The sequence below is a fragment of the Gorilla gorilla genome, chromosome 13, assembly GCF_029281585.2.
Source record: "Gorilla gorilla gorilla isolate KB3781 chromosome 13, NHGRI_mGorGor1-v2.1_pri, whole genome shotgun sequence".
Taxonomy (NCBI): Eukaryota; Metazoa; Chordata; class Mammalia; order Primates; family Hominidae; genus Gorilla; species Gorilla gorilla.
In genome coordinates this window covers 100,241,995-100,265,539 of record NC_073237.2, presented here as the reverse complement: position 1 = coordinate 100,265,539, position 23,545 = coordinate 100,241,995, and the positions used below count along the sequence as shown (strand labels likewise).

At 37.5% G+C, this 23,545-nt stretch overlaps 1 long non-coding RNA gene across 2 annotated transcripts in view; it reads left to right on the top strand.

The window, feature by feature from the left end:
• Nucleotides 1-23,545, top strand: part of LOC129524540 (uncharacterized) — a 38,771-nt gene that overhangs the window by 2,484 nt on the left and 12,742 nt on the right. For both annotated transcript variants that reach the window (XR_008668328.2, XR_008668327.2), the window contains exons 3-6: nucleotides 14,073-14,165; nucleotides 17,273-17,480; nucleotides 17,738-17,835; nucleotides 18,409-18,570. This is a non-coding gene — a long non-coding RNA (uncharacterized lncRNA). The remainder of the gene's footprint in view (nucleotides 1-14,072; nucleotides 14,166-17,272; nucleotides 17,481-17,737; nucleotides 17,836-18,408; nucleotides 18,571-23,545) is intronic.

The window sequence follows — 23,545 nt, the reverse complement described above, 5'->3', positions numbered from 1 at the left end:
ATTTCAAACTTTTTCATCATTATTATATCTGTTATGGTGATATTTGCTGATTTGTTGATGTTACTATTGTAATTATTTGGGGTACCACAAACTACACGCATATAACATGGTGAACTTAATCCATAAATGTTGTGTGTGTTCTGACTACTCCACCAACCACCTATTGTCCTGTCTCCCTCCCTCCCCTTAGGCATCTCTGTTTCATGAGATATGACAATATTGAAATTAGGACAATTAATAGCCCTACAGTGACCTCTAAGTGTTCAAATGGAAGGAAGAGCTGTATCTCTCTCACTTTAAATCAAAAGCTAGAAATGATTAAGCTTAGTGAGGATGGCATGTTGAAAGCTGAGATTGGCCAAAAGCTAAGCCTCTTGAAACAAACAGCCAAGTTGTGAATGCAATAGAAAACTTCTTGAAGGAACTTAAAAGTGCTACTCCAGTTTTAATGGTCTGGATAGAAGATCAAACCAGCCACAATATTCCCTTAAATCAAAGCCTAATCTAGAGAAAGGCCCTAACTCTCTTCAACTCTACGAAGACTGAATGAAGTGAGAAAGCTGCATAGAAAAGTCTGAAGCTAACAAGGGTTGGTTTATGAGGTTTGAAGAAAGAAGCTGTCTCATAACATAAAAGTGCAAGGTGAAGCAACAAGTGCTAATGCAGAAGCTGCAGCAAGCTATCCAGAAGCTCTAGCTAATATAATTGATAAAGGTGGCTGTGCTAAACAATAGATTTTCAATGTATATGAAACAGCCTTATATCGGAAGACGATGCCATCTAGACTAGAAAGAAGCCAATGCCTGCCTTCAAAGGACAAAGGGCAGGCTGATTTTCTTGTTAGGGCTAATGAAGATGGTGATTTTAAATGGAAGCTAATGTTCATTGACCATTCTGAAAATCAAAGGGCTCAAGAATAATGCTAAGTCTACTCTGCCTGTGCTCTATAAATGGAACAACAAAGAATGAACGATAGCACATCTGTTTACAGCATGGATATTTTAAGCCCACTGTTGAGACTTACTGCTCAAAAAAATTCCTTTCCAAATATTACTGTTCATTGGCAATGTATCCGGTCACCCAAGAGCTCTGATGGAGATGTACATGGAGATTAATGTTGTTTTTATGCCTGCTAACAACATCCATTCTGTGGCCTATGGATCAAGGATCAATTCTCACTTTCAAATCTTATATAAGAAATACATTTGGTAAGGCAATACCTGCCACAGGTTATGATTCTTCTGATGGATCTGGGTAAAGTAAGCTGAAAACCTTCTGGAAAGAATTATAGCATTCTAGATGTCATTAAGAACATCTGTGATTCATGGAAAGAGGTCAAAATATCAACACTAACAGGAGTTTGGAAGAAGTTAATTCCAACCCTTATGGATCGCTTTGAGCAGTTCAACACTTCAGTGGAGGAAGTAACTACAGATATGGTAGAAATAAATAACAAAAGAACTAGAGCTAGAAGTGGAGTCTGAAGAGGTGACTGAATTGCTGCAATCTTATAATACAACTTGAATGGATGGGGAATTGTTCCTTATGGATGAGCAAAGAAAGTGGTTCCTTGAGAAGGGATCTACTCTGGGTGAAGATGCTGTGAATATTGTTGAAATGACAACAAAGAATTTAGAATATTTTATAAACTTAGTTGATAAAGCAGCAGCAGACATTGAGAGGATTGTCTCCAATTTTGAAAGAAGTTCTGCTGTTGGGTAAAATATTATCAAACAGCATCGTATATGACAGATAACTCTTGTGAAAGGAAAAGTCAATCCATGTGGCAAACTTCATTGTGGTCTTATTTTAAGAAATTGCTACAGCCCCAAAACAAAACAAAACAAAAAAGAAATACAATTTGTAATGACTTCTGGATTCTGCCAAAAAAAAGAAAAAGAAATTGCCACAGCCACCCCAGTCTTCTGCAATTTCTGTCCTTATCAGTCAGAAATCATTAATGTTGGGGCAAGACTCTCCACCAACAGAAGATTAGGATTCACTGAAGGCTCAGATGATCATTAGCATTTTCTAGCAATGTAGTATTTTAATATTAAGATATGTGCATCGTATTTAGACATAATGCTATTGCACGCTTAAAAAAATTTATTTTTATTTCAGTAATTTTGGGGGTACAGGAGATGTTTGGTTACATGGATAAGTTCTTTAGTGGTGATTTCTGAGATTTTGGTGCACCTATCACCCAAGCAGTGTACACTATGCCCAATGTGTAGCTTTTTATCCCTCACCCACCCCACACCCTTTCCCTGAGTCGCGAAAGTCCATTGTATCATTCTTATGCCTCTGCATCTTCATAGCTTAGCTTCCACTTATAAGTGAGAACATATGATGTTTGGTTTTCCATTCCTGAATTACCTCTTAGAATAATGGTCTCCAATTCCCTCCAGGTTGCTGTGAATGTCATTATTTCATTTCTTTTCGTGGCTGTTATTCCATGGTGTATGTATATATATACCACATTTCCTTTATCCACCCGTTGTTTGATGGGCATCTGGGCTGGTTTCATATTTTTGCAATTGTGAATTGTGCCGCTATGAGCAACCATGTGTAAGTGTCTTTTTCATGTAATGACTTATTTTCCTCTGGGTAGATACACAGTAGTGGGATTGCTGGATCAAATGCTAGATCTACTTTTAGTTCTTTAAGGAATCGCCATACTGTTCTCCATAGTGGTTGTACTAGTTTACATTCCCATCTGTGGTGTAAAAGTGTTCCCTTTTCACCACATCCATGCCAACATCTATTATTTTTTGATTATGACCATTCTTGCAGGAGTAAGGTGGTATCACGTTGTGGTTTTGATTTGCGTTTCGCTTGATTGACAATAAACATTTATAGTTTATAGTCATATATATATAATGTTTATAAGTGTAAACATTACTTTTATATAGACTAGGACAAAGTGTATACTTTTATATACACTAGGACACCAAAAAATTTGTGTGACTTGCCTTACTGTAATATTTACTTTATTGGGGTAGTCTGGAACAAAATGCAGAATATCTCCAAGGTATGTCTGTATGGACTATGTTTTTTCTTCTACATACATACCTATGATAAAGCTTAATTTATAAATTATACATCATAAGAGAGTAACAACTAATAATAAAATAGAACTCCATTATAATACTGTAATAAAGGCTATATGAATGTGTACTCTCTTTTTCTCTCAAAATATTGTACTGCATGCACCTATTTTTGGATCTTGGCCGACCACAGGAAACTGAAGCAGAGGAGCAAAACTACAGATCTGAGTGGGGACAACTGTATAGTGTTAAAAAGCTTGCAGTTCATTATAGGTTTAGGATGACAGACTTAGCAGTGAAACTAGGACATGTGCCAGCCACTGAATTAAGCTTTTAAAATAATTAACTCCTATCTGAAACACACCTTCAATAAAATGAATTTACAGTTTCCTACTAAGCATAGACCTCAACACTGAAAATAAAACCTGGATTTTGGTAAAAATTCCATCATGCATATCATTCATTCATTTATTCAGTCTTTTATTTAACCTGAATGATCTCAGGCCTCACCAGCTTTGAATAAATATGAGGTCATATGAACTTTATCACTCAGCTTCCCATGACTCTTGTTTCTAATTTGCATGATTGCAGAACCTCAGCTTGCTTAACGCTTCTGGAGTATCCACAAATATTTCTGGGAATCCCCAAGAGAAGGTTTATGAGTTCGCATAAATTCCTTTATGTTTCTCTGCTCCAATATTTTGCTAAAGTGCTAGGAACACTTTGCTAAAGTGTATTTGATGCCCAAAATACGCTTCGGGGAGAAACTCTGCACCTGCTATGACTACCAGACTTTCTGTAAGAAGGAGACTGCTGGGTGCCTTTATCTCCCCTGTACTTGACGAGAACAGAGATTCTCCGTGGGTCACCACTCTCAACCCTCTAAGACTATGGTAGCATAGGATGGTTACTTTGTACTTACCTCTGTAAAATTCTGCCATGAGGACCTCTGAATTAGTACTTCTTTCCCCAAGTCTTACAAGATTCTTATCATGATCCCTTTAGCTTCCCCCTGTTGTTGCTCTTTCTGTCTATGTTACTTCTACTTTTTAGACGGGGTCAGGACAGGCAAATCTTATCTTCCATTTCTCTGTCTTTCCAGATATCAGTGCAAAAAAAAAAAAAAAAAAAGAAAGAAAAAAATGGTAAACGAAAGTGTTCCTTCTTTCTTTTTTCCATCCTAAGTAAAATTAAAAATGTTTATTAATAAATTGATTCCCCAGGCTGTCACTGATCTACTATTCTGTAAAGAACCAATCTGAGTCTCAGTTTTGCTCAGAACAAAAAACGTTATTGAATAGCTACCATGAGCTAGGCTTATATTCAATGCTGGGTCAGAAATTTAAAAAAAAATTCTCAGCCCCTGCCTTCAATAAACTCTTGGTTTGAGAAAAGGCATTCAAGGATAAAAATAACTAGTAATTAAAAGTATAGATATTATAATAAAAAGAATGAGGAATTGTAAATATACATGGGGATGACTAATTTGGCTGGGTACAGCATTTTGAGAAAATATTTTGGAGGAAGAGGCAGGTAAAATTTGGTTGGTATTTTGGAGGGGTATGAAAAGGCTGACTTGAATCTCAGGAGGCAGAGAAAGAGATTAAGGGCATCCAGCAATACAATGAGTATTGCTTTACAATGAGTAAAGTCAAGGCATTCTCAAGTGCTCACAGACCTCTGAAAATAGAAGTCCTATGTGGCTGGGATGTTACATACATGAAAGAGGATTTTAAAAGTAGTTTGGGGGTAGGATTGTTAAGGGATTTTGATTGTCAAACTGAGCTATGTGGACTTTATCCTGTTAGATGATGAGCAGCCATTAGAGGCTTTAAACAAGAATCTGACACATAATTGTGTCAAAGCAAATGAGGAGGCCAGGCCACTGGCCCGAGATTATCTCTGTACTGGGAGCTCTTAAGTAAGCAAGCTGAAACTTAACTTGAAGGCATTTCTTGTAATTGACTTAAAAACAAAAGCAAACCAAACGAAAACAACTGAACTTCTGACAGTCATAAACAGCCAACTAGCTGACTGATTCTGTAACTAGGGACCTTCCATAGAATCATACCAAAATAAAGGAAATGCCTAGCTGGAGCCAATCAGGTAATTTCTTTGTTTGGTGATCAGCCTATAAAGCTTGCTGCTCATGTTACTACTGGAGCAGAGCCCATAACATCCTTTCATGTTGGTGCTTTCTGATTCACGGATTGTTCAAGTAAACTTTGTTAAATTTCTTTTGTCAGAAGTTCTTCTTTTAACAATTGTGTGTTAAGACATAACTCTGGGAGCGTTTTGCAAAATGCACTTGAACAGGGAGAAAATGTTGGCATGAGGATGAGTTTGGATGCCTTTGAAATAATCCAGGCAATAGGTAAGAAGGGCCTGAATTAAGGATGTAAATGGGATAGAGGGGAAAATTTGGAGATGTTTTAGAGTTTGAGTGTGGAAAGGATTGAAAGAGGAATCACTGTGGTTTTTAACATTTCCAACATAGGATATTAGTGAAAGAGCCTGTGATAGGTCAATACAGAGGGATAGGTTTTACTCAGTTTTTAAAACTTCAAATAAACAGTGTACCTGTTTTGTAGGAAGAATAATGTCCCCTCAAATATGTCCATGTCCTACTCCCTAGAACCTGTGAATCTATGTTTCTTTACATGGTAGAAAAGTTTTCGCAATTGTCATTAAATTAAGGAATTTGAGATGGAGAGATTACTCTGAATTACCCAGCTGGGTTCATTGTAATCACAAAGGTCCTTGTAAGAGAGAGGCAAGAGAGTCAAAGGCAGAGAGAGGCGATGTGATGACAGAAGCAGGGTTAGAGTGACGTGCCTTGAAGATGGAGGCAAGGAATGCAGGCAGCCCCTAGAAACCAGAAAAGGTTAAGGAAATAGGTTTTTTTCCCCAGAGCCAGGAATACAGCTTGGCAGCTATGTTGATTTTAGCCCATAAGACCCATTTTGAACTTCTGAATTTTCCAGAGTTGTAAGGTAATAAATTTGGGTTATTTTAAGGCACTGAGTTTCTGGTAACACAACCTGTTATCCCCAGATGATCTCTGTGCATGTTAACTGGGAGAATATCAGTACTTTTTCCTGAGTGGAACAAAGATAATACTCTCCATACGGTAACTATTTTTATTTATGTTTCAGATAACTTTAAGAAGAGATGGGAGTGTTCCAGGTGGAGTAAATAGCTTCTGCAGAAGCCCACAATCTAAATGCCCAACAGGGAACATCTGCTTGGAACTCCCTTTGCTTGCTCTGCGCCAGTGCCTTTGACTTTCATCACGCCTGTTCACCAGCTCTATCAGCTTGGTAGAAGTGAAAGCCCTACTCCTGGCAATGGGTCATTTGAGCTTAGAGGGTAAATGTTTCTGGATCATTTGACCCTCTGGGCTGTGCCTCTGGTTCCTGTGCCTTTCTCTGTAACCCTTGCCGTGATGATCCATCCTGGACTCTTCTCTTGCAATGCTCTATCAATACTGATTCTGTCACTTACGAAGCTGTGTTAACTTTGTCAGTACATACATCTCTTTATCAGAGGGTCTGTTACTCATCCGTAAAATGGGAACAACAAAGCCAACCTCCCTGGGTCAGGATTTTTGGCCATTTGGCTTCTTGATGCACGGCAGTGACAAGTTTAAGGCACCCCAACCTGGGGTTACCCATATTAAGGGCCAACTTCACCTACCCTTCCTGCCAGGGGGACTCAGTCTACTTGGCTTTTTTAAATTCCTCTTTTCCTTGCCCACAGGGCTTCATGTTTGTCTTGAGGATGAGACTCCTGTTTCTTCTGGATGTATGGGTGGGAGGAGAGTGAGGGGGTGAAGTGAGAGTTTCTGCTAGAAGACTCTGGATATAGTTGATGTCTGGAAGACTTCATAGGGGCACGTCATGTCATAAATGACAACATGGGTTGAAACAGACGTCATTAGAATTCAAAGCCTACATATTAATATTTTCTGGTGTTTCAATTCACTTTTGGGTGGGTTCAACTTTTTTTATATATACTCTTTTTACTTTCCTTTTTACTACTTCTTCCTATTCCAGCCCCAACCACTGACTTGAAGATGTAAGTAGATGACTAATGTGGTTTACACAGAGTAGAAGAATCTTTTCTCCCCATTTCAAATTAATGACATGCCAACAACATATATCCTAAAGAATCTGAGTATTTTGATATTGACATAGAGGAAAATCAGCCCAACTAACATCTGTTGAGTGCTTGGAATGTGCCAGGCACTGTACTATGTATTTTGTATCTATTCTAATTTAAAACTCATATCAAATTTAAGATGTTGGTGTTAATGTCTCAGTTTTGCAGATGATTAACGTATCTTCTGTTGCTTAATGAGACTTGTGTGTTGCCAACGTCCACACAGCTAGCAACGGACAGTATTGATATTAGAATTTAAGGTCTATTTAATTCCAGAGTCAATGCGTATTTCTCTGCCCCCTAATCTCTACTGTAGGAACTAATACATTCTGGGAATTCTTTTATAAGATGTCATTTGGAGGATAGTGCAGAAATTATAGAATTTCAACTGAGAAGATCTGAATGTATGCAGAATTTTGTTATGAACTAGATGTGTGACTTTGGACAAGTTATTTTCTCATCTTTTTGAGTCTCATTATTACTAGTGGCATCACACATGTACTGGTAAGGTGTTTCAAGTTTGGGTTCCAGCTCTGTAATGAGTTAGCTGTGTGGTTTGGGGAAAACCGCTTTATCTGTGTAGGCCTTAGTTTTGTTTCTTTGTTTATTTTATCTATAAAATGAGAGGACTATGGAAGACTTGTTCCTTTTAGGTTTGAAATTTTGTTATACTAAGGGTTTCAATTTCAATAATAATAGTTACGCCCAGGCAGCTAGTGGGAGCAATTCTAACAGTTCATTCATACAGAAACGATCTTCTCTGAACGATGAAATACTATCCTGGCCAGCCTGGGCTCCAGCCAGATATATTTACAGAACATCCTTTAGCCTGAAATAGAAATTTATTGCTCAACCATCTGTTACAATTAAGAAAAGATTTGAAAATGTTTTCTATGTGTTTGACTAATCATGTTTTAGGGCCCTGTGGGTACTTTACAAATTATATGCCTTCCTTTTTTCTTGGCATCATTAAAAATCTGGGATCTATTTCCAAAATTTATCAGTTCTCACTCTCTATTATTTTCTCTTTTTCTAAAGAAACTTGTTCAGAGCCCCAGATGGAATAGAGCAAGCAAATATGTCTCAAGACAAAGTTAGCCTGTAAAGCAAATGAATTGTCTTTGGTGAGTGAGTGGTTTGGAAACAACTGAATGAATATTGCAACATAAATATCTAATTTGTATTCGTTGGACTATGACCTACCTGGTATTAGTGATGAGAAGACATTAAGACCCAATTACTGAGCAGGGTCTCTTGTTTCCTTCTTAAAAAAATAGGGATATAATTAAAATAGCCCACCTGTGTGGCCAGTACTCAGTAAGAGAATATTGCAAGGGAAAGCTCTGGAACCCTCCCACCTCATTCTACCTTTGCACATCTTCCCAGCTCTCTCTTGTACTTCGCCTCTGTGTTTCCTCTCACACTTGACTCAAGAAGGTAAAAAGTAGGCTTTTGGAAAATGATATTTTCCCAAAAACTTTTGTTTCCTTTTAACTCTAAGAATCTTTCAGTTGTGTTCAACTAGTTCATGTGAAGAAAAATAATTGTTAAGTAGTCTAGTTTCTGTAGTATTCTTTTTCAAAGTGCTCAGCAGAATCCAGCTATTTCTTTCAAAGTAGTTTTATTTGTTTTGAAAGTACCTTTTTCTAAAAAAAATTATTTTTATTTCAATAGATTTAGCAGTACAAGTGGTTTTGGTTATATGGATGAATTCTATAGTGGCGAAGTCTGAGCTTTTAGTGTAACTGTCACCCAAATAGTGTGCATTATATAGAATATATAATTTTTCATCCCTATCCCCTGCCATCCTACCTACTTCTGAGTCTCCAATGCCCATTATACCATTTTGTATGCCCCTGCATACCCATAGCTTAGCCTCTACTTATAACTGAGAACATGCAGTATTTGGTTTTCTATTCCTGAATTACTTCACTTAGGATAATGGCCTCTAGTTCCATTCAAGTTGCTGCAAAATACATTATTTTGTCCTTTTTTATGGCTGAATAGTGTTCCATGGTATACTACTTCCATGGTATTCTATGTGTGTGTATACACACACCATTTTTTAAATCCATTCATTATCTGATGGGCATTTAGATTGATTTTACATCTTTGCAATTGTGAATTGTGCTGTGATAGATATACAAGTGCGGGTGTCTTTTTGATGTAAGTGCAGGTGTCTTTTTCTTTGGGTAGATATCCAGTAGTGGGATTGCTAGAGTGAACGGTAGATCTACTTTTAGATCTTTGAGAAATCTCCATACTGTTTGCCATAGAAGTCTTACTTATTCACATTCCTACTAACAGTGTCTAGGCATTCCCTTCTTACCATAGCCAAGCCATTTATTGTTTTTGACTTTTTAATAATGACTATTCTATCTAGGGTAAGGTGGTAGCTCACTGTAATTTTAATTTGCATTTCCCTGATGATTAGTGATGTTGGGCATTTTTTAATATATATATATTTTTGCCATTTGTATATCTTCTTTTGAAAAGTGTCACTTGTCCACTTTCTAATAGGTTTTTTTTTTTCCTTGCTAGTTCGTTTGAATTCCTTTTTGGATTCTGGATATTGTCCTTTGTCAAACGTACAGTTTGTGAATATTTTCTTCCATTCTGTATGCTGTCTGTTTACTCTGTTGGTTATTTCTTTGCTGTGTAGAAGTTTTTAGTTTAATTAAGCCCCATTTATTGACTTTTGGTTTTCCTGCATTTGCTTTGGGGTCTTAGTTATAAATTCTTTGCTTATACCAATGTCCAGAAGAGTTTTTCCTAGATTTTCTTTGATAATTTTTATGGAGTTTGGTCTTACATTTGAGTCTTTATTCTAGGGATCCAGTTTCATTCTTCTGCCTGTGGCTATCCAATTTTCCCAGCATCATTTACTGAATAGGGTATCCTTTTCCCAGTTAATGTTTTTGTCTGCCTTTATTGAAGATCAGTTTGTTGTAGGTATGTGGTTTTATTTCTGGGTTCTCTATTCTGTTTCATTGGTCTATGTGTCTGCTTGTATATCAGCACCATGCTTCTTTGGTTACTATAGCTCTATAGTATAATTTGAAGTCTTCTAAAGTAACATCTTCATATTTGTTCTTTTTGGTTATAGTCGCTTTGGCTATTCATACTCTTTTTGGTTCCATATACATTTTAGGATTATTTTTTCTTAAATCTGTGAAAATGACATTGGTATTTTTTGATAGAAACTCCACTGAATCTGTAGATTGCTTTGGGCAGTATGGTCATTTTAAAGACATTGATTCTTCCAATTCATGAGCAGGGGATGTTTTTCCATTTGTCTGTGTCATCTATGATTTATTTCATTAGTGTTTTCTAGTCCTCCTTGTAGAGATCTTTCCCCTCCTTAATTAAGTACTGATACGGTTTGAATATATGTCCCCACCAAATCTCATGTTGAATTGATATTCCCACTGCTGGACGTGGGGCATGGTGGGAGGTGTTTGGGTCATGGGGTGGATCCCTCTTGGCTTGGTGCTGATCTGGAGATAATGAATGAGTTTTTGAGAGATCTGGTTGTTTAAGTGTGTGGCATATCCCCTCCCACTCTCTCTCTTGGTCCTGCTCCCACCATGTGATACATTTGCTTCCTTTTCACCTTCTGCCATGACTGTTAGTTTCCTGAGGCTCTCATCAGAAGGTGAGCAGATGTTGGTGTCATGCTTGTACAGCCTGCAGAACCGTGAGCTAATCAAACCTCCTTTCTTTATAAATTACCCAGTCTCAAGTATTTCTTTATAGCGACACAAGATGGACTACTACAAATATATTCCTATGTATTTTTTTCTTTTGCTAAATGAGATTGGCTTCTTGATTTGATTTGCAGCTTGGTTGTTATTAGTGAATTGGTGCTACTGATTTGAGTATGTTGATTTTGTAACCTGAGACTTTACTGAATTCAAATCTTTGTCAAAGTGGAGTCTTTCGGAGGAGTCTTTAGGGTTTTCCAGGTATAAGATCATATCAGTGGCAACCAGAGATAGTTTGACTCCCTCTTTTCTAATTTGGATGCCCTTTATTTTTTTCTCTTGCTTGATTGCTCTGGCTAGGACTTCTAGTACTACGTAGAATAGAAGTGGCGAATGCGGGTATCCTTGTCTTATTCCAGTTCTGAAGGGGCATGCTTTTAACTTTTACCCATTTAGTATGATGTTGGCTGTGGGTTTGTCATATATGGCTTTTATTATTGTGAGGTATGTTCTTTCTATGCCCAGTTTGTTGAGGGTTTTTTTCGTGAAGGGATGCAGAATTTTACAAAATCCTTTTTCTCTTGCATTTATTGAAATGATCAGATAATTTTTGTTTTTTATTCTGTTTATGTGGTGAATCATTTACTGACTTGTGTATGTTGAACTATTCTTGCATCCCTAGGATAAAACCCACTTGATCATGGTGAATTATCTCTATGATATTCTGTTGTATTTGGTTTGCTAGTATTATGTTGAAGATTTTTGCATGTATATTCATAAGGGATATTGGTCTGTTGTTTTCTCTTTTGTTGTTGTGTTCTGTCCTGGCTTTCATGTCAGCGTAATACTCACATCATAGAATGAGACAGGGAGGATTCCCTCCTTCTCAATCATTTGGAATAGTTTCAGTATTATTGGTATCAGTTCGTCTTTCAATATCTGGTAGAATTTTGATGTAAATCCATCTGGCCCTGGGATTTTTTTGTTTATGTTGGGAGATTTTTTATTACTGATTCTATCTCATGCCTCTTAATGGTCTGTTCAGGATTTCTATTTCATCCTGATTGAAGGTAGGGGGGTTGCATGTTTCCAGGGATTTATACATTTCCTCTAGATTTTCTAGTTTATGTACATTTAGGTGTTCATAGTGGTTTCAGATAGAAAGTACTTTTTTGAAAGTATTATTGTGAAAGTTTTTGGCTGACAATTTTTTTTTGTTTGGAAAGTGCTCTTTTAGCTCCGACATCATATTCAGAATTCTCTTTTGGTCAACTGCCAGATTTCTGCATCGAGGGAAAAAGTGTACATTCTTTTCCCAGGTTTTTACTGTCTTTTCAACATTTTTAAGTGGCCTTGTGTTTGTTTAAGAAAGCTAATCACTTTTGTAGCATCAACTAGAATGTAATTCATTTTGTCTTCACCTTCCTGCAAAGAAAGCAGTGTATTGAGAAAAATGTGAGGATTTTTTTTTTTTTAACAATTAGAGAGCTAGACCTTCTGATAGAGCCAACCATCGATGGGATACCATTAGGACAGATGCCAATGCAATTTCTTCAAGATACACCTTTATTTTTTTCAAAGTATGAAGACAAAACATTAAATATGTCTTGACTTATGTTGCTTTCAGCAACTTATTGCAGTAGCAAAATTATTCTTGAATTTCTCCATCCTTTACAAATTTTAGAAATATGATAGCATGACATTTATTGGTAAAATATGTTTACTAATCAATCTACATAGACAAGCTCTTCCTTTTCAGTTCATTACATAAAGCCTCTTCAATATTATGTGATATGTCATCACTACATTAACTTACTCAATTTTTTAAGACTGAAATATTTTCAATTTCTCCTATTGCATCTTGTTTTAGTCACTAAAAGCTGGTATTTTAGTTTCTCACCAACTTTGTAACTTTTTTCTTCTAAGCAATATGTTTTGTTATTCAGAAACTTGATTTTTGAGATTTTTGACTGTATGTGACTTTTCTTGACGAAGTCTTCACTCTGTTTTGAAATTCCAATAGCCGTTTAAAATACTCACTACTCTTCCTTGTCAAATGGATGTAATTTGCAGTTAAGTGTCTTTTCAAGATTTCTCATGGAATTGCAACATTCTAACTTGTCTGCCACAGACAACATGGAATGGGTGAGGCAAGTTGGATTACCCGACCATGTGAAACCCAAGGATAAGTAGCTTTCCTTGTAAACACGTAATTTTTTGCTCTCTTGATATGCTAGTGCAGATAAATAATCCAGAAGATTCTAATTCTTCATCATTAACATTACGAGAATTGTTCATAATTGTTCATAAACCTAAGTCTAAAATCTTTTTTTTTCTCAGCACATTTTGTCTTCAAAAATTGCTACATCAGACCATCAGAGTTACTTGCAAAATATAAACATGAATAAAGTGTAAAACAAAAGGTTATAATAAATAACTGAGAATATTGCAAAAATAGAACTTGATAATCATAAGGCAATTTACTTCTAACTCATATAATCCATGCAAGGCAACAATCCATGTTTTGCAATATTTATAACAACAGCAAAGCAACAATAGGACAGCTGAGTTACAGTACATAGAGATGCCCTTTTTTATAATGAAAAATTCTGTCTTACTGCCTATTATATCAGAGGAGTTCTTCTCCCCAGTAAGTCAGTAGGAGGCATGCAAAGCCAAGAATGCAGGAAGGAATTAAAAGACTCAAGGAAATGGACATGCTGAAACAGATGTATTATACGAAGCCAGAAAATTCATTAGGAATTAATGGGAACTTTCAGGAAAAACACCATTCAACGATGCCTTCAAGAATGCACTAGAGAGATGGGCATGATCATCCCTAAGGAGTACAATGGTAGCTCTCCTCTGCATGTGGAAGTGCTAATTGTAGGAGAGGTGATCAAAACCTTTGCTTATTAATAATAATGAGGATGACATATGTGACACAGCAAGGATATTTCAATTAATATAATGATTCACAAGTTCAGAGGGGCAGTAAGGAGGCTTGGAGATGATTAATAGAATATAATAGCCCTAATGGTAATATACATTAGGAGACAACAATAGTGTTGCTTAATATATACAATCAAAAGAAGGTAAGTGTGCGTATGCAAGAGACTGTGGATGGACACCTTAATTTTAAGTCTTGTTCTTTTGCCAGGATTCTCCACTTGAGTCAGTTTCAGACCCAGAACCTTTTGACTAAAGACATAGTCAAATCCCTTGGAGGAAGGACCATGTAACACCATGGAAGGTATAGTTTGTAATGGTTTCCTCAGTCTTTCCTTAACTATGCCTGTAGCCATTTATTCACTTGACTGAGTTTCAGGGACAGAGTAATGTCCAGACACTTTGAAGGTTATTGGATGCAGGGCCTGAGTTGACATTGATACTTGGAGTCTCAAAATATTACCATGGCCCCTGTTAGAGTAGAAGCCTATAGGGATAAGGTTATAAATGGAGTCCTGGTCAAAGTTGGGCTTATAGAAGGACTACTGGTTCTGTGAGTCCACCCAGTGATCACTTCCCAGGTTCTTCGATTCATAATTAGAATTGACACACTTGGCAGTTAAAGTAACCCTCACCATAGATTCTTGGCCTGTAAAAACAGAGTGCTCCCGTTCCTCACCAAAAATATAGTGAATGAAGAACAATATGGGATTCCAGGGGTGGAATTAGCTCTACTCTTAAAGACCTTAAGGATGTAGGAGTGGTGGGCCCTATTATATTACTGTATTAGTCAGGGTTCTCTAGAGGGACAGAACTAATAAGATATATATATATATATATATAGGAATTTATTAATGAGTATTAACTCACATGATCACAAAGTCCCATAATAGTCCATCTGCAAACTGAGGAGCAAGGAAGCCAGTCCCAGTCCCAAAGCTGAAGAACTTGGAGTCCAGTGTTCATGGGCAGGAAACATTCAGCATGGGAGAAAGATATAGGCTGAGAGGCTAAGCCAGTCTAGCCTTTTCGGGTTTTTTCTGCCTGCTTTATATCCTGGCCCCACAGCTGGCAACTGATTATGATAGGTGGGGCCCACCCAGAGTAAGGGTGGGTCTGCCTTTCCCAGCCCACTGACTCAAATGTTAATCTCCTTTGGCAACACCCTCACAGACATACCCAGGATCAGTACTTTGCATCCTTCAGTCCAGTCAAGTTGACACTCAGTATTAACCATCACAATTACCATTAAATTAAAAGGTCTTGTCCCTGTAGATAATGTATATATTCTAGAGAATGACTTTATACTACTGCAAGCTTATTCAAGTCTTAGTCCTGATGTGGCTACTGTGACATATGCAATATTTTTGCTGGAATAGATTATCATGGCCTCAGGAACATGGTATGCAGCCACTCATTTGGCAAATAAATTATTTTCTATCATAAGAAGTTTGTATTCATGTGCAATGAACAAGAAAATGTATTCACAGATTTGCTACACAACTATATTTACTCTTCTGCTGTCTGTCATAATATACTTAGAAGAGATTTGGACTGTCTGGACATACTGCAAAATATCACATTAATTCATTCTATTGATGACATTATGTTGACCATGATACAATATAGCCACATTCAAGCTTAGCAAGAAGTGGCTAGTATACTGGAGGCCTTGGTAAGACTTATGTACTTTAGATAGAGGGAGATAATATTACCCTACAATGATTCAGAGACCTGTCGCTTTGGAAATGTTTAAGGGTCCAGTGGCCTGGCTTTTTATAGAACATCCTCTCCAAAGTTAAAAGACATTTTTACCTCTTTCATTCCTTACTGCTAAAAAGAAGCACAGTTCCTAGCAGGCCTCTTTGAATTCTGGTGGAATCACAATTCACACTGAGGAGTAATGCTTCAGTTCATGTCTTAGCTCATTTGGGCTGCTCTAACAAAATGTTATAAACTGGTTGGCTTTAAACTACAGAAATTTATTTTTTCACAGCTCTGGAGTCAAGGTAGTCCAGGATCAAGGAACTTGCAGGTTTGGTGTCTGGTGAGGGTTCATGTCCTACTTCACAGATGGCACCTTCTCACTGTGTCGTCACATAGTAGAGGTTGGCTAGCTAGCTCTCTGGGGTCTGTTTTATAAAGGCACTGATACCATTTATAAGGCCTCCAACCTTGTGACTCAGTTACCTCCCCAAAGTCCTCACTTCATAACACTGTCACCTTAAGGTTAGGATTTCAACAAATGAATTTTTTGGGAAAGCATTCAGACCGTAGCAATCCATATGAGAATTATCGTGAAAGGCTTCTCACGCTGAATGGAGCTGGAGCAGCAAAGGGCTCTGCAGCATGGCTAGGCTGTGGTAGAAGCAACTCTGCCATTTGGGCCATATGATCCAGAAGAACCTATGGTAATGAAGGTATCAGCAGTATGAGTTGGATTTTTGACAAATTTCAGTGGGAGAATCACAACTCAGGGCCCTAGAGTTCTGGAATAAGGACAGAGAATTATATACCTTTTAAGAAATAATTTCCAGCAGGCCCCTGTAGACATGGAACCTTTGACCGTGAGGCACCAAGTGACTGTGCATCCAGAACTGTCCATTATTAGTTGGATACTGTAAGACCTACAAGTCCAATAAAGTTAAGGAGGCCCAGCAGCAGGCCAGTGTAGGATGAAAATGGCACATTTGTGGTCAAGACCAAGCAGGAACAGAGGCTACCAGTAAGCTGCATGAGCAGTTAGTCCAGACCCTCATGCCATCAGCACAACTACATCCATGCTCTTCCCTCTACTTCTACCTATGACCATACAGAACCTCAAGTTTGCCTTATAGATAGGTCAGCTTGATTTGTTGGTATCGTCTTAAAATGGGCAGTAGCTGCAATACAGCCACATTCAGGAGCAGCCTTGAAATACAGTCATGAGGAAAAATATTCCCAGTGGGCAAAGACTCAAGCTATTCTCCTCTGTGGAAGAAGTGCCCTTAGATGAGAATATAAACAGACATGTGAGCAGTAGCCAATGGACTGGCTCACTGTTCAGGATCCTGAAAGGAGAAGGATGGGAAGATCAGAGTCAAGGAAGTCTGGCAAAGAGATGTGTGGATGGACATATGGAAATGAGCACCAAGTTTGCAAATTATTTAAACAGTGGGAGCAGGTAGGAATACCTGTAGAAGCCAGATGATCTTCATGGGTGCTTTTTTAGTATTCCCTTCCCTAATTGTGACTGTGGGCAGACAAATACAGTAACTCTGGCCCTAGAAAGATGCAGTTACTCCAGGAAGATGGGTTTGGGTCACACCATCAGTTAAGCCCCTGAGACAAGCAGATTATGGATATTTAGAATAGAGAGTGGAGGAAGGAGCCCAACTGCTGAACCTTGTCCCATAATCTTCTTCTTCTAAGTTTCAGGAGGAGAAGACAGCTAGAACCTGAAGGATCTAGTTGGCCTTTCCATAAACAAATGTTTATGGAAAAGTGGATTCATCGCGTAGCAAAAGGTGTGGGATGTGGCAGCCACGGTGGTAGACTGCCCAAATATCTCAAGAAAAAACTTGATCTGCTGTGAGGACACCACACTGCAATGTTTGAATCAAGGCCATTTTCTTCCCAGGTAGCCTCCTATGAATGACAGTATGGCAGGGTAATAGGGTCTCATTTACATCCAATAAGAAAGTTCTTTATGAGCTATTTTTGTGACAGTGCTCCTGGTTTGACTGCCTGAAACTTTCACCAAACTGCACTATTATCTTAAAGTCTTTCTATTCGATTCCGCCTCTTCCCCTCTCTGATTATAGATGTCAAATCAGCATTCCAGTATAAAAGTTTTCCTTGCCTGTATCTGTTGTTTTTTCCCTTTATCTTTCATAGGCATTTCCCTCCATAAATCTCCTTCACTACTAACTGTGTCTTGGCACCTGAACCAACACCGGACCTAACCAACACAGTTTTGAGGAAGGCTGAAGAAGGTATTTTGGGAGGGAGAGGCTGATGTTGTCAAGCCTGTTCTTCTCTCCCTGATGCAATCACACGCTCATCAACAATCATCGGCTTCCCCTATCCTAAGTCAAAAACCGAGAACGTACTCAACCAAGTAAACACAGTGCTACACAGTGCTACCTAGAGCTAAAAGACAAACCAGGTTGCTTGGTGACTGTCCACCTCCACAAAAGCTAGTGTTCCACAGAGCACAAAGTTTCCCCAAACCAACTTCAATTCCTTTTCAGTCACAATCTCTCAAGGAACCCTAAGTGGCATCTTGTGGAATCCTAGGTTTCGAGAAAACCCTGTTTGAGAAACTCTGTTGTAAAAGTTTCTTCTTTATCCTCCATCTCATGGACTAACTCATTATTTCTGTGAATCCCTCTTCTCTTGTATAAGTTGCCACTCTTCCTTCCCCTCTTTTCTCTTTTAGGCCTAACCTTAAGTAGTTTCTGAGAGGGGATAAAAAAATAACTGTAAGACTTTATATATATAAGTTTTAAACTATAAAACTTTATTAAAAATGGCCATTCAGATTTGAATCTTTGTTTCTGTTTTAGAGTGGGCTGGAGAAGAGGAAATGATACCATGTTCTTTTAAGAAAAAAGAGGAAAAAGCCCACAGGATGAACACTACGGTGTATAACCCTGTCATGTCTTTTTAGCAATGAACTTTGGAGCCCTGGAAACAAGTAGCCCTAAGTTACAACACTCAGTTTTAAAGTAAGCTTTTCTTCATGACCCTGGCAAACTCATCAACTCACTCTCCACCCCCTACCTTCATGGACTATCCAACTTTTTATACGTTCTTTCACTGGCTTGTTTATTTCCTGACAGGTAGGTGCTATTTGATCCTAAAGAAAAAAGAACCATGGCAATTTATTTGGTTGATTCTTCTGTAATCCCTAATTCCTAGTTTAATTTGCTAATTTAATATAACTTATGGCCCTAGTTTGTAGAGTTTTCCACTTGTTTTATACCAATTTGTGATTTTAAACTTTTTTTTTTTTTTGCTGTAACATAACAAACTTTTCTATCAGTGGGTTGAGACAAAGCAAACAGCACATCCTGGCAAGCAAATGGCTGGATATTTGATGACAGCCCTAGATTCCAGGGGCAAAGTCTTATAGTTAGGTTAGCGATTGTCAGTTCACAATTGTTTTTAACAAGTCTACACATTTTTGAAGTACTTCAACATATATTTATGTCAGAATGAAGACCTTATATATCTAAGTATCAAAGATCTGAGGTGGAGATGATTAAGTTAGTTTTCTGCTATTTTTCTATTAATCTAGTACATCACAGAATTAAGTGTTTTACAAAACATATTTTACATTAAATGTAATGATTCCTTTCAAGTGACAGTTAAAAAATTGGAACTCGTTTTTGGTGAAAATATATCAAAACATTTCATTTCACGGATTTTCTAAACTGTTCACTCTTGAATTTTAAAAAATTATGCTTTAAGTTCTAGCGTACGTGTGCACAACGTGCAGGTTTGATACACAGGTATACATGTGTCATGTTGGTTTGCTGCACCCATCAACTCGTCATTTACATTAGGTATTTCTCCTAATGCTATCCCTCCCTCATCATCCCAACCCTGCGACAGACCCCAGTGTCTGATGTTCCCCACCCTGCGTCCATCGCACTTGAATTTTTAAACTTTTTTGTGAGACGACTTTGGGGTTGTTGTCAACTGTGGAAAAGACTTATTATCATATATTATCTTTACTGTACTCAAATCTCTACAGCCAAAGAGGGGGAGTCTCGCCTCGAATATATATTTTATTTACCAGCAAAACCTCTGCTTTGCATTTCTGGCATCTGTCATGCCCTGGTGTGCTAGGATAAACAACATGAAAGAAGTCTCACATCCTACTTCTTGTTTTCTTCTAAGGTTGAATCCTGAGCTTGAACTGCAGCCTTGTTTGAACTTTCTTTTTTTCTCTGGATGAGATTCCCTATGGAAATCTCAGTACCAAGGAAAGTGAGATTTTCCACTTCTGAGATTTTTCTGGAAATCACAGTCCCTCACGTAAACACCATTTTAGACCCAATCTTTTAGTCCTGCAGGCAGGCAGGATTTTGTCTGAATCATAGGTTGAAATAATTAGGCTATACCTAGGGTTCCTGACATAAATGCATATATAAATAAAGAGCCTAGAGGGACTATTTGTTTGCACTTACATTCCTCTCCTTCCATGCTATCTATTTGTTATACGCACATGGGGTTTTCGAAATAGAGGCATAACAGAGTTCCTTAGGTAGCCAGAACAGGATATCTGAGTGGGTTCAAGAATGGTTACAAGGACAGTCATATAAATTTTGAGAACACTGCAGAGGTGTTTATAACATCTTTAGTCTTTCTGTCACCCCAGTGGAGAATCACTCATGCATGGGCATTTAAAGCATTCTCTGTTGCAAAGTACTGCATTGAAAATACCATAGTTTCACATTTAGAAGACCTGGGGTCTTGTCCTGATTTTGCTGCTCATTAGCTTTATGGCCATGCTAATTATTTCCCATTTATCATTCTCACGTTTCTTACCTATAAATACAGACATTAATGTTTAACAACTGAGTTTTGTGGAAGATGATATGATATGATGTATGTGAAACTTTCACAGTATAAATTGATATAGGAATTTATAGGAGAGGAAGCAGCAGGGAACAGACATGGTCACTTTGTGTAACCATCTTTCTAGGGCCTTCCTAAAGGATATGAAATTGCTAAACTCTCCAAAGCCTGAGATAATCATTGGGACTCATTTTACTGGGGTGTCGAGTTACTATATGTAAAACATAGTCTCAAATTCCACTTCTTTTCTCATACTCCTTAAATCTATTTGGTAAGTGTACCTGGCAGGGCTTACCTCAGCAGGCCCAGCAGTCATCTGGCTCTATGTGTTCTGACAGCAGTTAAAGTAGGTAAAGTGAGTCCCTTCTGCATCCACAGTGGTGGCCATTTTGGATTCAGAGAAACAGATCAAGGGAAGTTCCATACATTCTTCAAGGCCTAACCCTTTCCCATCAGCGGAGCTAACTGAAGAATCCCTGAATTTGTAAGAATCAGTAATTACCTAGTGGTCAATAAGCTTATTTTTCATTACCTATTTTGCTATAGTTGCTTTTATATTTAGCCCTTTTGGCAGAATACCCCTGAAGGAAGGCAGAATGATAATAATGTTCTAGCACCAAAGCCACATCCCAAACTTCTAACACTAGGCAGGAAAGAAAAAATCTATTGCTCATGTGCTCTTGGAGATCAACTTGTGGTAGGGGAGATAAATGCATAAACAAATAGTTATCACATCACTAAAGTAGAGTGATATGGCTATGCAAACTGTATTTAGCTACAATCAGGACTGGAAAGCTCAGGAAAAATTTGGGAATAGTGTGATGCTCAAGTTGAGTCTTAAAGGATAAGCAAGAGTTAGCTTGTCGGGGGAGATAATTAGAAGTTGTTCTAGGTAGAAGGGACAGCATGAGAAAATGCACAGGGTTGTAGGAATACAAACTGTAAGTTATTTGAAATTGTTGGAGCATGCAGTGCAAGGTAGGGAGTAATGAGAGATGCAGTTGGAACACAAGGAGGGGGATTTATAATGAATGGTTTATGCCACATTAGGAGCTTGAATTTTATCCTGTAGCCAAAAGGAAATGTTGAAGGGTTATCAGCAGAAACTGTGCATAATCATATTTGAGTTTTTGAAAACAAATTTTGGCAGCCGTGCCCTTGGTACATTTTGAGAATAATGTGATTAGAAACCAGTTAGGAGCCTCTTACAGTATAGTTTAGGTCAGAAATAGAATTTGAGAACGAATTACGCATATAATATTTTTTAAAGCAGAGGCTCCCTTTTTTTGCCATGCTATATGTGTACTGTGTGTATATGGAGTTGTTTTCAAATCAGAGGCATATCTGATTTCTTGGGAAGCTAGATCAGGATATCTTTGGGGGCTCAAGAATGGCTACAGGGACAGCTGTATAGATTTTGGGAACACTGCAGAAGTATTTCTAATACATGTAATCATTCTGTTGGCCACTTGAAAATCATTTTTTCCATGAGCACTTCAAGTATACTTGGTTGTAAACTGCTAGGTTGAAGATTTCATAGCATTTTATAGCAAAATTCTATCTCACTGTTATTGACATCTTGGAATATGATGAGTTTTTATTATGAAGATAAATAATGGCTTACTTTTTTCTATTAGAGAAAATGAATTGAGACCTTCAGAACAATATTAGCATGATCTTTGTTCACAAGTCTCTCTGCAGTGAATTCTTCGATTAAATGATTAATAATTTCCATTGCTAGTCATCCAAGAGACATCATGCTTGACTACACTTTTAGCATGATATAATCATTACTTATGACCAGGGCTTTCTCCTTCACCAAATAAAATTTATAATGTTTACTTAGTTGTACTCTAGCATGTAGCTAAATTCACAGAGTATGCAAAGGTAAGTGAGAAAGTTGAGTGCTTACTGTCTTCAAAGTGTTCCTCTGAGACAGCCTGATATTTCTTGAGATGTGACATTTCACATTCTGCTTAGAAGTGATAAGCTGCCTTGGTACTTTTCTATGTGTGCTTGCATCATATTACCTGAAAAAAAAAGGAATCTGATTGTACAAAGAAAAACACAACTGCCATATCTTCAGGACTGATGTATGTTAAACACTATTTTCAGAAACAGAAAACACAATACTAGTCTGATCTGGAATCAACTTCTATCTAGCTCTATTATTTCTTGGTGATGTGACCAAGGGCAAATACATAGCTGCTAAGGACCTTGGTTTCCTACTGCAAACTGAGTAATAAAATCTATCTCACATATGTCTATCTCTCTGTATATTTATATTTTAGAAATGGGGAGTTATACAACAATCAAAATAAATAATAAATTATATATTATGGTAGTAATAAGTCCTATACAAATAAAGAAAAATAAAAGAGGCAAAATAGATATTTATTATTGCTTAAAAACTATCCTGAAACTTAGTAGCTTAGAATAAAACATATTTGTTATCTCCCAGTTTCTGTGAGTTAGGAATACAATCATGACTTAGCTGGTTGGTTCTGGCTCACGGTCTTTCATGAGATGTCAGTAAAGATATTGAGTAGTCCTACAGTCATCTGAAGGCTTGTTTGGAGCTGGAGCATCCTCTTCTAAGTTGGTTCACTCATGTGGCTATTGTCAGGATGCCCAAGTTTCTCATCACATGGACTGCTCTATGGAAGTTTTTTGAGTGTTCTTACAACAGAGCAGTTGGCTTTTCCCAAAATAAGTGATCCAAGAGACCACAAAGCTAATCCTTTGTCTGGCCAAGTATAAATCCTTGGATTTATACTTCACTTGACTTCTTAACCCAAGCTTTACCCTTGAAGACTATCTTTCAGGTATTTTTTGCCTCCAGACACATGTAATACATAGTCTATACTTATACCAGTCAATCTCATTCCTAGCTCTGTATTCCAGAACTCCAGATTAGATTTGGGATGCTAGGTCACAGCTTTTCTGAGAGGGATTTATCAGTACTGTACTGCAGACAATTATCAATAGATTAAATGCTGATGGTATGATACATTTAATATCAATGACAAAGATGATTCATTGTTAAAAGCACACAGTTTAAATTAAAATAATTTTCCATTTGTAATACATTAAATTTTGGGATGGATGGAGTGAGAA